This window comes from Eurosta solidaginis, chromosome 4, assembly GCF_040869045.1.
Source record: "Eurosta solidaginis isolate ZX-2024a chromosome 4, ASM4086904v1, whole genome shotgun sequence".
Classification (NCBI taxonomy): domain Eukaryota; kingdom Metazoa; phylum Arthropoda; class Insecta; order Diptera; family Tephritidae; genus Eurosta; species Eurosta solidaginis.
The window spans coordinates 56,153,861-56,166,271 of record NC_090322.1 but is presented as its reverse complement, the minus strand read 5'-3'; the positions used below and the strand labels follow the sequence as shown (position 1 = coordinate 56,166,271).

The window sequence follows — 12,411 nt, the reverse complement described above, 5'->3', positions numbered from 1 at the left end:
TTTGCCAAATTGTTGTGCTAGGAAAACTTAATAAAATACAAAATACAAAAGTGTTTTGGGCGGATATGGATTTGGTTTATGCAAAATTTTTGGGTTTGTAGGTAATGGTATCTCCATTGTACCTACCATACCTTCGTTACAATATATATGTATATCATATGCTGGTGTGTCCTGTAAAGGAATTTTTTTAGGACGGTCATACTCTTGTCAGTGTGTCACGTATAAGGGATGGTTGCACCTGACAGGATGTTCTGGGCTAGATCCCAAAACCCGACTTCCCGTTAAAAAAAAAAAAATAAAACTACTAATATGCATCCAAAAATATCTGAAGTGGTGTCAAAATACACGTATTGACCTTGACAACAATAATCCGATGGAGGAATAGAAAAATTTTATCTCTGTCCCGAGATTAAATAATTTTAACATCTAAGTTTGTTTTTTAATAACGTTTGTTGTTTTTTGTTCCAGAACAGATGTTATTCCAAGCGGAGAAAAATGGGTATTATAACAATTCCTTTTTTTGCTTAATATTCCCGCACTGTTTTCCTGTTTTATTTAAAATTTCACTTTGTTTTCTACTTCAATTTTTCATTTCATTCATATATTAACATGCTTCATGAGCTCAGGTTGATTTAAGCAACACAATACTTTTTTAACTAACCGCTTAACTTAAAACGGCTTAAGTCTTGAATTATATTATGAGTACGCATGCTTTTTTTCCGACAGGCGGCTTGAATGGCTTCGTTTGTTGGGTGTGGTTGGCCCAACAGCTAAGAATATTTTTGCATGCCAGAGGCCTTTCTCCGAACGCATGCGACTGGGACGATTCCTAAGGAAAAACGCGGTTCCAGATATAAATTTAAGTTTATGTTCACCTATAGCGATAGTTGATAGACCACCTGAGCTTAGTGATAGTTTCATTGAAATCGGTAGTGATGATTTCGCCCCGGTACTTTCTTCTACAGGACTAATAGCAAGCCCCTTGGCTTCAAATAGTAACGAATTTGAAGCTGAGGGATCCTTGGAGGAGGCTCATCAACCAATTAACCATGTAGAGCATCCATATGCTTCCACTTTAGAAAATTCTACTTTGATGAGGACATGGGCTAATAGTCGACAAACACAGACAAATAATTATTTAAGCGATGGCACTCCTAGAAAACGAAAGTATCGGGAAGAGATAAATAGATTAGTTGAGGAAAATGTTCGACTCCACAATAAGGTGCCATTTTTAGAAGAGAAGGTTGAAGCTTTAGAAGGGAGTAGAAGTGTTGCTGTCCTTGATCGGGATACACAAATAACAGAGCTAATTGGCAATTTGCCCAAACATCTTCAGGCATGTGTGAAGAATTGCCTGATAAACACACCCCGCACTCCGAAAGGTTATAGATTTGATAGGGAATTAAAAACCTTAGATCTGGTCGTAAAGTTTTTAGCACCTATCGTATATAGATATTTAAGGCCCATTCTAAACTTTCCTTCGAGGAAAACTCTTGAACTATTTGTTCAAGGATGGCCTCGAAATCCTGGCTGCAACTCTAGCAGTATTAAAGCCCTGGAGCTTAAAAGCCGTGGCTTCACGGACGCGCAGAGGTATGTTTCAATATGCATTGATGAAATGTCTCTGAAAACCCATGTCCAGTATGAGAGAAGTAGAGATGTAATAATAGGTCTGGAAGATTATGGTGACGAAAATCGCACCTCCAGAGTTGCTTCAAGTGTTTTGACGATATTGGTCCAAGGTATCGGTGGGGAGACTTGGACTCACCCCCTAGCTTATTTTTTTGTCCACAAAGCGTGCAAAGGAGATATTGTGAAAAAATATATATTCGAAGCCATTGGACAGCTCCAGGGTATTGGTCTGCGTCCGTGCCAAATTGTTTCCGTTCAAGGAGCAAATTTCGTAGGGTTTTCTAGGTTAGTTGGTGTGACCAAGGATAGGCCTTTCTTCGAAGTAAATGGTCAAGAGATCGTTTACTTTTTTGACGCTCCCCATCTTCTTAAAAATACCCGAAACTGTTTAGAGAACAAAAAAAACCACGTCAGTTTTCAAGGACGTCCTGTAAATTGGAAGGACATCATCCAATTGTACAATCAGGGGAAAAATAGCGATTTCTCATGCACACATAAGTTGATATCGGTACATATTACACCAAAAAATCAAAATAAAATGAGTGTGAAATTAGCTTCACAGATTTTCAGCAACTCAGTTGCAAGTGCAATGTTCGCCCTTTATAGCTCCGGGCTTTTAAATTCCGCAGAATCTTCTTCATTTTTTAATACAGCCGAATTTGTACTTTTTTTGATAAATTATTTAATATTTTTAACAGTCTTGTTTTTGGAGCAACTGGAAATTTCAAAGAACCTTTCACTGCGTCTGCGGAGCAACTAAGATTCCTTGACGAAGCTGAACTTTTTTTAAAATCCATGAGAGTCTATGAAACCGATAATAGTAATGTAGATCATGATATCACAAATAGCTTTCAGTTCATTAAGGGGTGGCTCCTCAATATAAGTAGCTTGTGATATTTTTGGCGATTTTGGTCACGTGAGGGATTTACCCATTTAATGACACGGAAATTAAATCAGGACAAACTAGAGAATTTTTTCGGACACATCCGTAGAGGTGGGTCTTTTAATCCAAAAATAGCTCCACAGCGTTTTACATACCTTTTTAGACAAACCTGGGGCGTAGGATACATAAGATGTGTTGATAAAGGAAATTGCGAATTGCTTCCAGATCTGGGGCGTCACTTTCGACTAGCACCCTTGAGCAAGCATGTAATGACGATTTGGTCCGCGACACCTCCTGGCAGACTTTTCAAGGTCTTCCTAGGCCCACCCCAAGCTCTTTTCAAAATGTTCAAGTTGACGTATATGTTGATATAGATGAAAGCAGTTTTCTTCATCGAAGTGCCTTTATATATTTTTGCGGTTATTTATATTTCAAAATGCATAACTGTTTAATGCCTTTACCCAGATTCGATGGCGATATAAGTGAAAAAGACTCCCTCTTCACGATGGGTAAGCAGTTTAGTAACTGTCAACTTGTTGAGCCTCCGTCCGAATTTATTGACTTTATCAAAAAGATAGAGCAAATTTTTTCAGAGAATTTCGATTCCACTTGCCATAGAGTCGGATTTTCCCAAATACTATTTGAGAAGATGGTGGATGTTGAGCCTTATTTTTGTTGCGAAAATTGCAACCCAGACGTAATTAAAATAGTTTTTATTAGAATTAGAACATACTTTTTAGTAAACTATTTTAATAAAAAGGCTAATGAGCCAAATTTAAAAAATAGAGAATTTGATGTTTTAAAACGCAATTAATTCCAGCTTTCAGTCTGGGGTCTGTCTGCTTTAGTCAGAAGTTTTGTGAGAAATAATTTAATTGAATCGTATTTTTTAATATATTGATTTAAACATTTGAAAAGAGCTTAAATTTTTTACTTTTAATTCTAAACCTTAACCTTAAATTTTTCTTAAGCAGATTTCGGGTATTTTTTTTAGCAATAGCCCCACCCTTCTCCCCACCTTTCTGATATTTCCGGGAAAAGTTTATAGGGTTTCGCTGTGGGTGATTTTGTATATACTGTAAATATTCATTTTTGAATTATGTACCTGATTTATTTTTATTAAGTAGTTTTATTTGCCTGGAATGTGCAATTTTTGTTAAACAAGTAGTTTGTTTTGTTTTGTTTTTTTATGTATTAATGTAAATATTATGTATATTATTTATACGGGTGAAAATAGGCCTACAGGGAAACCGAACACCCAAAAAAATCGGTAATGCGCCTAAATTGCAAACTCCTGGATGGTGTGGAAAAGCAATTATAATAAATAAAGCGATAATTGATAAACTCTGAGTTTTTTATTTAATATAGTAGTATGGTATTACATACATATATGATTAAAATACTTTGCGGGCTTAGCTGAGCATAAAAATGTGTGGCCAATATTCCTGTTATGTCAAAATTCCACAGTAAAAACATGGTTGTAAAAAAATCCATAGGAATATTGTACCATTATAAATTGTTAGCTTAATTAATCCTTAATTTAATTCATTAATTTTTATTTAGACATAGACAAATATTTTTCAGAACTTCCCGGTCTTACACATCTGTTTTATTGTGCTAAGACATACAATTATTACCGGCTTCATAAATCACAGGAACTTACTTAAACAAGGAAAGTATTCGTGATGATAAGCGCCCACCATTATTAAGTGCATTTTGTACGTCCTTCATTTCTGGTAACTTTCCTATATTGCCTCTGACGGCCATTGATGGAGGTGTAGTTAAAAGTCGGTGGGATACTCGCTGAATATCAGCTTGGCTGATTTTTTCTAAAAAAAAAAATAACATGTTATAAAAACAAACTAAAAACACTAGAATTTTATTTACCGATCTCGCAAATGAAATGTTCAGGCCGTTTACGATGACCTGTGGCTAAAACTTCACCCTCAACTACAACAGGTCTTGATTCGAGGTTCATTAAAAGGATTGATTGAAGTTGTATTTTAGAGCGGTTTAATTTATCTTTGCTTGATTCACTAGCCATATTAAGAAGTTCGCTTGTAATAACCTCATCAATCGTAAAACTGCCTCCGTTATTGTGCAGGCTGCTGCTTAAACCCATACGTAGCTGCTGCAGGGGCGATCCATTCGCGTGCATGAATACCACTCTCGATGAATATTGATTTATTTGAAGCATTGCGCGACAGGTTCATGCCCTTTATGGGAATACCTTGCGTACTATTACCCATGTCAACAAGTGAAAGATCATTAGGATGCTGTGCCACCATATAGTGCAACCATGAATTGATCGTTTGCAAATGAAAAAAGTGTTTCCAATCGAATGCAGAAGGGACGGTGTCAGCAGGCAATACTTTCTTCATATTATGATCGATTTTCTCTTGAAAGTTGTATGTCTGAAAATTTGTATTCCGCTGTTAGTGGAATTTCTTTAGAGATGGTATTTGCTCTTCTAAGCCTAGTTAAAATTATTATTATTTTTTGTTTATTTTCAATTAGAAGGCTGTTAAAATTTCTATTAATTATTTTTTGTTAAACTTGTTTTTAACTACTGTGGATTTATCAAGTTTTATTCATAGTATTTTTATGTTTTTGCCTATTTTGTTCGTTTACAAATATGTAAGTAAGTTTTCGTCTAGTCCCGTGCATTGCAATAGCAACTAAATGTTCAATAATTCTTGTTTTACTTGCTATAACACTACACAGGATATATAGCTCTTCACAACAACTCATACTATGTGGAAGTGTTTTATTAAGAATTAATAACAGGATATATGACTGCGCTTTTTGTAGTTGAATCTTGGGATGTGATTCAATCACACGGATGTGATACAATCCACATCATCATCACAGATTAAACAATGCATCTCGTTCGATCTATAAATGTTATTTATGCGCATAAGCTCGTACATATTGTTTTGATTAGCTTTAAATATGCAGATTCGATTTTTTCAGTTTAAGTTTGCTTACGACATGGTTATGGCTTTAATAACGTTTCTCTGCGGCATCTAATCAAACCACAGAATCTTTGCGTATCCTAAAATTTAAAAAATGATTTATTAATTTATTTATTCATTTGTGTAAACATTAAGAAATGCTATTAAAATTACCACATATAATTTTCGGTCTGTGGTGCCCTCATAACACCAACTCCTAACCTAAACTCTATAATTCATACAACCGCACAAACGCCATTGATTTCTTTCAGGATCATATACTTCAATTGCGGAGCCATCAAAGCCGCCAACTGTATACAACTGACCATTAACTACGGCTATTCCAACCTAAAAAAGGTCAATTAAGTCTTACTTTTCCCTAGATTTTAGTCAAATTTACGCCACTGCGACGCGAAGTCATAGCTACTATGGGCTCCAAGTATTTGTATGGGGATTGTAGCGTTCTGCTGAAGATAATTCCATGCAATCATCACGTCCACCCACTGCATAAATGTACATAGTTATTGAAAACAGCACAACCCAAATGTTTGCGACGGGTGGACATTGGCTTGACGGCACACCACTTATTTTGTCTAAAAAATTTGAAGTTTAAGTAAAAATATGAGATAATATTCACGCAAAATACAAGCAAACATAGTAGCATAAGACAGAATACCATCGTTCCCGAGATGGTCGGGCTAGTACTTTTATGATGCTTTGTTACCGGAACGTACCGGATCTGTATCCGGCACCTTCGGGGAGTGTCTTTATCGTTAATACAACAACAGAATACCATGACATGTATAACATGGCATTGCACGATTAACTTTTCTATTTAACTTACCTGGGATCATAACGCTCTACGGTGTTAAGGGGACACTGGCCGTCAGAGCCACCGATTGCATACAGATAGCCGCCCAATACAGCTACGTCCACGCCCAAACGGCGCGTAGTCATCGGACCAACCTGTTTCAAACAAAAAATTTTATTAAGATCATACATTTAAAATTTTCGTGCACATATACTATGCACCTTCGACCATTTATTCTCTTTAGGATCGTAACGTTCAACATGATTCAAACATTGTACTCCATCTTGTCCGCCAACTGCATATAAAAATCCATCAAGCACCGCCACGCCCACACTGGTACGGCAGGATGTGGTTGGCGCAACATCACAAGACCATTGATTTGTTTGTGGATCATAACGTTCAATACTATTCAAATAACTTTGACCATCATGTCCGCCAACAGCATATAGTAGATCATTTAATACACCAGCACCAACACCACAACGACGCTTACTCATTAGATTCTTCAACAATGATATGAGCAGTATAACAGAAATCAATAAGTAATTCCATAGCATTCTCGTCAATATCTCGTATGGTTACTTCGGTTTGTCTGGACTCTTCTAATTCGCCAGTAAACATGGCGCGAAAGTATGGACTGCATGCCGAACACGATGTGCAAATATTTTATGACCGCCAACATGTAGTACAACATCACATAGTTCACGATGACGACGTAACATATTCAATCCGGATAATGTTACCTTGGGATGTTTTTCGGAGGTGTGCGATAGTCGTGCCGGTGATGGTGGACGGTCAATGGCACCAGTTGAGGCACCTGCGCTGCCACCTGTGCCAGGCAACATAGGATCGCCCATCCTGTTCACCGCTAAACGCAGCGGGGCAGAAGCCCAACCCCACACCGCGTCTATCTGTAATACAAAAAAGTTATTGATTAACTTCGACCTAGAATAATCATAACAAAATTAGAATATATATTTGAAATTGAGGAACTTGGGCCCGCCAGAGCCTCGCCTGCTAAATATGTGTATGACACATTCATATTTGTAACAGGATTCTCCTCGAGTAGATGAGGTTCACAATTGTGGAAGCTTAGAAGCTATAAAGTTTTGTATTGCGCTTATGAACCCCTTGAATCCCTAACCATATGCCTATTTTTTATGAGCACCCGTTTCATGCTTAAACTTTGACGGATAATGGGAATGTCACTGTTACACCTGAGAATCCGATTTTGATCGCGAACAAGAGATACCTAATGGTGTGTTCTTTTCTAGAAAACCCAATTGTCAACCTCACCTACCCGTGGCGTATCCTGTTTAATAAACATAAGGGATAGAGGCTGTCGGTGGGCGGTATGGCCTAGGTTTCATGCGGGTGGTGCTTGTTACCAGAACGTACCGATCTGCATCCGGCAAAGGACCATCAACATCGATTACACTCCCCAATGACAGTGTCCTTATCGCTACAACAACAACTCTTAAATTTGAACTGGGTTACCTGGAAGTTGGCAAAATATCTCTGTTTGTAAGTAATGAGACCCCTTTTCTTATTCAGTAGAACATATTTTGTGAAAGGAGCACACAAACTCACAAGAGGGTTTAGAAGAAGCAAAATGGCGACATTATGTTCAGAAAAGAAAACGCCATAAGAGTTTTCGAGAATTAAGAGTATGATAACGACACGTGTTTTTAACACTTTTAAAAGAAGGATAGTCGCCACGAAACATATTCCTATCCCACAATGTGTTTGTTATTTTGCAGTAAGCTCACAATCGTCGAGATTCCTTGCAATTTTTTTGAAAATTTAACCGCTGAAGAAGGTTCAACATCATTCTCATCATCAATACTTCATCTCCAGTTTTAATCCAATGATCCCGAATCGCACCATTTCCACATGCATGATCGTACAACATACGCAAGTACATAAAACTGTGCACAAAATAAACTAAAACAAACACCTTGCCTCGCCCACCATGGCAGTTGCTGCAGTGTTAATGTGCCCACAACAGCTGTGAATAGACATTGCCGCCCTACCTACATTAAACCCATCTTATTACTATTCAAAAACAATAAAAAACAAGTAAAAACGGGACTGTCTTCGGCTGTGCCGAAGACTTCATACCTTTAATGAATGGGGCTGAACAATAATCTTATCCCGCTAGTAATCTCCGAATAATCGGATGTATAAGATAAGAAATATATAGTGAACAGATCTACATACCTTAACCATTTTTAAGATAAATATAAAATAAAAAACAGGTAGGTACTTTGTGTGAGGATGCAAAATTTCAGGTTTTTTGTGGTCTGCGTGTAAAAACTATGACTACGAATCACGTATTTCAACAATATATGACGTAAACGTAACTATTTGATGAAATTTGATGAATTTTGAAGCTTCTAGCCGTAAAAAGGGGGCAAAAATTAGAGTTTATATGGGGTATATAATATATATACCACCGATCTCTATGATTTTTTCAGACAACAATATATGCTATATACGTAATAATATGGTGAAATTTGAAGCGTCTAGCTGTTAAAAAGGGGCAGAAATTGCGCACAGTTTCTTATCTGAACAATCGGTTGTATGATATATATACTATATATACCACCGATCTTTATAATTTTTGAGACAACAATATATGCTATATACGTAAGCATTCGTTGAAATTTGAAGCCTCTAGCTCTTAAAATAGGGCAGTAATTACGAAAAGTTCCTTATCTGAACAATCGGTTGTGGGGGATATATACTATATATACGACCGATCTCATCAATTTTTTCAGGCAACAATACGTGCAATATACGAAAGTATATGGTGAAGTTTGAAGCTTCAATCTGTTAAATTGGGTAAGATATTACAAAAATCCTCTTTTTCTGAAAAATTGGTTGTATGGAGGATATATTCTATAGTGGTCCGATCCGGTCGGTTCCGACAAATGTCTAATCGGACACCCAAATACACCCGCTCACCAAATTTTATCAAGATATCTCAAAAATTGAGGGACTAGTTTGCATACAAACAGATTATTTCGGTATACTTAATGGTGGGTCTATCTATTTTCCTTTAAGGACTTACAATTTTCGGTTTCGTGACGAAATTAATATACCATTTCATTTTCATGAAAGGTATAATGAGCAATAGCAAACATATCTGTGCCACTGGCATTGTATGACGACCGACTGTACAAACGTGCATAAATGGTCTACCTATTCTGAGCCAATTAAGATTTAAAATAATTAATTATTTGATAAATACGTCCACTTGCAGTTAATAAGGTTTATACATAAAGATATATAGTAATTGTGCAGTTTATGGGCCCCAACCTAAAATTGGGCCTTTTTTTTGAGTGAGGTATCAAAAGACGCGTATTCACATCTAGATCAAGAATTCGGAAGCGGAAGTAAACTTTTTTTTACCCGTTCAAAAGATATTAACGAAAAACCGAAAAAAGACCCGCGGGTACTTCCGAAACCTGGGGTGGGAGTCATAGTATTTTTGCGCAGAACACCTTTCTGCGTTGGCGGCCGCGCTTATAAATAATAACCCTGGGCTACGCCATGCCAAGTCCGGGTGTGTGGTATAACCGTGGCTACCGCCACGGTGATGCACAATTTTTTGTGGGTACAACACAACCACATTAAAATCGCCAACTTCAACTGCAAATATCTCCGTACAGAGATAAAATTTTTCTTTTCCGCCTGCGTAGTATTATTCTCGAGATTAATACGCGTCTTTTGATACCTCACTCGAAAATCTTGGCCCAACTTTAGGGTGGGTACCGTAAACTGCACTACTACCCAAAATAATCAAAATTACACCAACCACATGGAAATTGCAATTTTGTTTGCAAATATCTCCGGAAAGTTATACAATTTTCAATTTCCGCTTTCGGATTCGTGTTCCTGGGTCTTTTGACACCCCTCCCGATATAGAAGAGTTTTATATTGGACGCAGTTATATCGGCAAGTAATCTTGTCGCTGATTCAATAGCTCTGCTATCTATACTTGCTGCATAAGTGAGTGTCTCGTGAACTTTAACAATCACATATACCACCATTTTTTTCAAGCTCCTTCAAGACTGCATCTTTATTTGGAAATTTGTCGGTAGACTATACAAATTTTAATGAAATAAAGGTCTGCCAATATATGTACATATATTGTTTACTTACATTAAACGCTAACTTATCTAAAAAGTACGAAGCACCGGTTTGATATGTAACTTCATAACAAGGGCCTGAGTCAATTACCAGCCGGACAGTCTAAAATTTCCGAATCTTGGTGCATTTCTTGGTGCAACTCGCAAGTTGCCATTGTTTTAATCTACAATCCACAGCAATCAATATATATAAGACATTTTATTGTAAACAAGCAAGAACAAGAGAAATTGTTTTTCTTCGTACATGGTTGCTTTTTCCGTACTTCGCCAACTTAAAACAAATTTTATAAAATTATCAAAAAAATTTAAGAAAACATGGAAATTTTTGACACAAACTATATCTCTTGTAAGAATTTACTATAAATTATAGTTTTTAAAAACTTTATTCCAATATTTCAACATTTTTTACGCAGTTTTCTTTGGCAGCTAATACGCTTTTTTTGCATCTATGAAGTACAACAGTGCCAAATAGCATCCACAAAAAAACGAACAAGAACAAGCATTTTCATCAGGTGAGCGTGGCTGTGTATGTGCGTTCTGCTACATATCCTACTTGTAGACCTGTACAATGGTCTTAATAATAAAAATTTTATATACATATTTTTTCTGAACTTCATGAATCATGATTGAAAAAATGTGTGTATGTGAAAAAATAAGATTTTCAATGAAAAGTAAAATTTTAACAAGTATAAAATTCATTATTCAGTCAACAAAGATTGTCAGAAAAGATTCAGAAAGCTGAATGAAAAATTATTAAAATTTTTGATCACCTAAAGAAAACACATTTGATTCAAATATGATTCCAAAATGTGAGTGAAAAACTATATTCAGTTTTTGATCATCAAAAGTATTCATATTTGATTATTTCTTTTGTTCAGTTGTATGATAACTCATTATTTAGTCAGAAAGAGTAATCAAATTGTATTGAAATGTACGGAAATTCCAAATCTAATCACCTAAATGCTGAGTGGATTTATGTACATTAGGGTGGTCCTTATTTGTATGGAGACAATTTTATCATCAGATTTCCAAAGTCTCAACCCCTAAATCGATAATAATATAGCCGAAGATATAACACAAAAAATTGTATCCCGATTGGAGATGGTTTACGCGTGTCGCAGGGGGGTCAAAGTTGAAATTGCTCTATGGAGACTCAAAAAATAAAAGTGCTTTTTCTTTTTATCTAATACTCGAAATCGGTAGCCCCATAGTAGAAAATATCAGATGCAAATTATGGTCCCGATTGGAAACGCCTAAGGGGTGCCGCATGGGGGGTTGAAGTTCAGACTACCCTATGGAGACTCGAAAAATAAAAGTAATTTTTCTTTTTATCTAATACCCGAAATAGATAGCACTATGGTCGGAGATATCACATAAAAAATTTGGTTATGATTGGAAAAGCCTAAGGGGGTAAAAGTTCAGACTACCCTATGGAGACTCGCAAAATAAAAGAGAAAGGGAAAAGAGAGGAATGGTCTTATGGGTTTTTTGTCAATATTATAAGCAAATTAATTGCATAAAGCAAATTACGTTTTCGCGTGATCAAGAACTGAAGTTGATATTTCGTTTCAATATGGTATCGCGACAAAAAATTAAGATTTATTTAGTGGGCCTCATCGAAAACCAAATTACGGGTGCCAAGTTGCCTTCTAATGGGCAAGTGTTACGGGCTTTTTCTACAGTATTAGAAAAATAAAATTAAGTGTTCGCGAGAGTGCATATCTTGTGATAAAAGAGACGGAAGTGTTTTGGCAAAAAGCACGCATCCCTCTCAAGCCTAAACATCATGGTGTTGCGAAGTTAGAAGCGTTATATATGAGATGGCGTTCGATTTTTAAAAGCAGTAAACGCCATTCTGCACACCAAAAAGTGAAAGAGTCGAGATTTTGCGAATAATTGGACAATTTATTTGATATAACTCACGAAAAAGCATTGAACACGAAGTAACAACCAAACTGATAAGGAGTTTCTTATCAA

The 12,411-nt window shown here is 36.4% G+C and overlaps 1 pseudogene; it reads right to left on the bottom strand.

Annotated features, from left to right (window-relative positions):
* Positions 1–5,545: 5,545 nt before the first annotated feature.
* On the bottom strand, positions 5,546–6,837 carry LOC137248506 (kelch-like protein diablo; annotated as a pseudogene).
* Between the last annotated feature and the right edge of the window lie 5,574 nt (positions 6,838–12,411).